Source organism: Octodon degus, unplaced genomic scaffold (assembly GCF_000260255.1).
Source record: "Octodon degus isolate 3935 unplaced genomic scaffold, OctDeg1.0 scaffold00005, whole genome shotgun sequence".
NCBI classification, from domain to species: Eukaryota; Metazoa; Chordata; class Mammalia; order Rodentia; family Octodontidae; genus Octodon; species Octodon degus.
In genome coordinates, this window is record NW_004524581.1 from 2,610,549 (window position 1) to 2,614,922 (window position 4,374).

The following is a 4,374-nucleotide window of genomic DNA, read 5'->3' on the forward strand; positions in this document are numbered from 1 at the left end:
TTGCACTCTTAGTGATTTGCCTGTGTTCAGCCTCCCAAGAGCTGAAATTACAGGCATGCACCACCTCGCCCAGTCTCAATTGGTGTCTCAACGTGCCCAGGGGGTGGGGCCAGCACGGCAGGCCCAGGGATCAGACCCCGGCTGCTGCCTGTGCCTAAGCAGGTGCTTTAGTCTGTTGAGTTATTTAAAATTTCTGATTTTATAGTATTATTTCATATTAAGGTGCTGCATTTACATTATTATTTCAAATCTTAGGTTAAATATGCGCTTTGCCTGACAAAAACTTCCTTTTAAGGAAGATAGCATTCATTCATGAGGTAGGGGTGTTGTATCTGGCAGTGTTTTGTATTTTCTTGTTAGTCAGTCTCTCATTTTTCCTCTTGTGCTTTTGTCTTCCACGCTATCTCATGATAAATTTCCACCTTGCCATCTCCTATTTTCTTACAATAGGGATCTCAACTAATATAGCAGGACATTGCCCAGGTAATTTCAAAACTAACTTCAGACATATGTTCACAGGGGTTCCCAGGACAGAGGCTAAGATGGAGACAATCTTTGCCCAAATCCCCGAGATTCCAGACGGCATGAGGGAGATGAAAGCTTGTGCATACACGAACACAGTAGGTCTCCAAGGCACAATATTGCCTTTGGGAAAGAAGCCAGCGTTATTAATGTTGGGGAAGACCTTAATCATTTTTACAAAGATGAGTTATTAAGGGTTCGAGTAAGTGTGACTTAATATGATGATAAAATGATGAGATTTTAATGTGAATCTGCAAATGAGGTTCCATTCCTTCTGCCAAGGTCCTTTCCTTTTACAGATCTTTTGCTTTTCCCCTTAAAATGAGCAAAATAAGGGGAAAGTCTTGGCCTTGTGGGAGCACATGCCTCTGAATATAATAAACAGCTGCAGTCTAGATGACATGTATCAAATAATAGTGTGTGATATTTTACATTTTAAATTAAATACTATGCAAAAATACTATTGGAGTATTTTTCCTATTCACCGAAACTAATATAGTTTGTAGAAGTTTTGTGTGATATGAAAGCAATTTAGGTTTTTTTTTTTCCTTAGAAGAAATTGTACTTGAGTGTTTCCTGTGAAAAAAGCTAATGTAATAGTGTGACTGTTTCCTTACAGCTGAAGAATACAGGCAACTTATATAAAGTCCAGTGACAGCAAGAATCTCACTCCCATTCAGAGGAATGAAAATGTCTCTGTGCTGACGAATGGAGCTCCAAGAGGACTGTAGAGTGTCTAATTATGAGTGCCCCAAGAAGGTTCTTAATGCTGGGGGATAAAAGGGGCCCTGCTTGGTGCAGTGCATTATAAGCAACAAAAGGTGAATTGCCCATGGTTAGTAATTAGTAATGAAGTAGTTAGACTCAACTTATCACAGAAACGTATGTAAGTGGAGAAGCACTTGATCATAACAGAAACATTGAACTAGGTCACATGAAAGACAGAATTGGAAGCTCTGGATGAATGTCCCTGAAGAAGTATAAATATTTTCCAACAAGACAGTGTATATCTGAAATTTGGGATCAAATAACTCAGGAAGCGACTAAGCGTGTGCAAAGTCACACGTGAAGCTGTGCTGCGGGGGACGCCAACTCCACAGAAGGTGGCTCCGGCGGTGCTTCCTTCAGCCTGGAGATGAGGCGATGTCACTGGGATGGAGAAGTTTCTTTAGAAACAGCTCGCCAGTGAAAAGTATCCAGGTCCCTGTCCAACAACGACTTAGAGGAGACAAGCCAATCATGTTGGCAAAACTTTATTTGAAAAGTGTGAGGTACATGGGTGTGGGAGAAACCAGCCCTGCAGAGAGAACTTGAGCCAAAGAAAGAGCACTAGAGGGAAAATGCAAAAGTAAACTTTGATGATTATAATCCTCCAGGCAGCATCTGAAACAAATGGTTTGCTCTATCCTAGGAACTCATGCTGGCTGCTTCTGTGGTGTTCAGACATCCTTTATTCTGGGCAAATCCTGTGGGAGCTCCCAGGTTCTGCCCCGGGAGTTTGATGCTGGGCCTGGATCTTGCACTTGACAGGGCTTCTTTATATTTTCCAGCCAGCTGGACCACACTCTCCCCTACGTCACTACCAGGCTAGTTCATAGCAGAGGCCTTGATGCTTAAAAGCTACATAAATGTGAATTTCGTGGCCTTGGTTTCTGCATTGTTAGAGTAGAAATAGAAAAAGACTTGTTAACAAGTATATGTGGCATGATAGAGATAACATTTATTGCAATACTACTTTTTGTGGTTCTGTCAGAGTTGAGGGGGGTACCGTTTTTTTTGTTGTTTGGTCTAGTAGGCATGAATTTCACAGGGTTATAGAACATTCAGATGTATGTAGCCTGGACTGAGATATGCTGTAAAAACAATCACATTACTGATTATAAAGATCTAGAAATAAATGAAGAATTTAAAATGTCTCAATAATAATTTTTATTGGATGCTTAAATGATAAATTTTTTCTTATGTTGGTTGATATAATATACGCTAAAGTAGAGTCCTTGCCTGGAAGATATAAAACCCTCAATTGAATTCTCAGTATTTGTGGTAGTGTGTGTGTGTGTGTGTGTGTGTGTGTGTGTGTGTGTTTGGGACAGGGTCCTACTATGTAGTTCAAGTTGGCCTTAAACTCACTATGCGGCCCAGGCTGTTCTCTCAATTTAAATTGAAAACAACCTTTTCCTTTATCACATTTCATCTTGTTATGTTCCGTTACGGATTATAAATGTCAATATTTATTGAGCGCTTCACGAGTATAAAGCAGTATTTCAAGAGCTTTCCTGTGTTGCATCCTTTAATTCTCAAAGCAGCCAATGAGATAAATATTATTTGTTCTGTCTTATATGGGAGAAACTCAAGAACAGAGAGATGACAAGGTATAATTGAAGTCATACAACCACTAAGGAGCAGAACCCAGATTCCAGATAGTGTTGACCTCACACCAACTGAGCTCTTGATCATATATTGCTCCACCCTACTACATTAGCCAGGAATCTAGAGGAAGCAGTATGAAGTGTCTAACAATTCTGATTTTGGATATGTACCTGTCTCTTCAGTATGCTCACTAACAAACAGCTTTCTCTCTACACTCATTCATCCTACAACACAGTGTGAGAAATTGAAAAAAAAAAAAAAACAAAAAACTTGATTTTAATCATTAGTCCTTTAAAGAATTGAGTATTACCCTTCATTTTTGTCTGACTCTGCAGGACGCATGCAGGCTTGCCTGGTCTCTGTGGAAGCATCTGCCCAGGTCATTTTCCATCCCAAGGCCTCCTCTCTGCTGCCCATGAATCCTGCCCTCCCAGAGTTCTCATTTCCGGCATCAATATCACAGGAGCGGTGACAGCAGCCAGGGAGGAGTGGGCCTGCCAAGGAGCCTGGGTCTCTAAGAAGGTGGCAGAAAGAGCTGATAAGTGACGTCCAGATACCACTGCACCAGCTTAATGCCCTGTTGAGCCAGACTCTAGAAGAGATGCAGGTCTGTGACTTGGACTTAATTGAACCTGTGCATGATAATGGTCTCAGAGTGACTGCAAGACTAAGGGACTTTGGATTAAAAGATCTTCTTGTTTGAAATCAGTTCTTTGGCTTTAATATGGAAACTTTTTTTCTAGCTGTGAGACTACTGGACAGGTCACTGTCTACCATGAAGTTCCAGCCTAAGCACCATGGTGTGTTGGACTGCATTGCTTTTATTTGGCTATAAAACCAACAGAAGAAGAGATAGCCCATTGTCAACAGAATTCTTCCCAGTGAGTCAGTACAGGTTCATGGCTTTGGACTTGATGAAAATGAAAAGATTGTATGGGAGAAAATACAATGAAAGTTGAACCATTTGATATCTACAACTCTATAACTCACTCATTTGAGAGAATTTGCCATTCAAAAGGAAAAATAGGCTCAATGTTGAAAGTGATTGAATTATCTAAAGCAAAGCATTTTATGTTGCTCTTGTCCACTATTGTGTTTGAGATCCAAGCACAAAAGGGGATAGAAGGTTGGTGAGATAGCTCGGCAGTCTAAACACTGTCTTGGCAAGTGCAAGGGCCTGAGTTAGATTCCTGGTACCTCATGCTGTGCAGGTCCAGGAACTGGGCATGGTGGCACATGCCTGTAATCCTAGCACTGGGGAGGTTGAGACAGGAGGCTCACTATGAGTCAGAAGTGTGCAGTGAGATGCTGTATCAAAAAAAAAAATGGATAGAATCAACAGAAAGAAAGAGTAATAGAATATCTTCAGAAACATAGATAAATGACAGAAATTTGACTTTCTGTAAGGGTTTGTATCTTAGGGATTGACTGAATACCAACCTAAATATTTTGAAGTTGAAGTACATTTTTTCAGGCATACTG

The 4,374-nt window shown here is 40.6% G+C and overlaps 1 pseudogene; it reads left to right on the top strand.

The window, feature by feature from the left end:
* LOC111818581 overlaps positions 1-4,026 on the top strand; it is a 15,235-nt pseudogene extending 11,209 nt beyond the window's left edge.
* Positions 4,027-4,374: the final 348 nt, after the last annotated feature.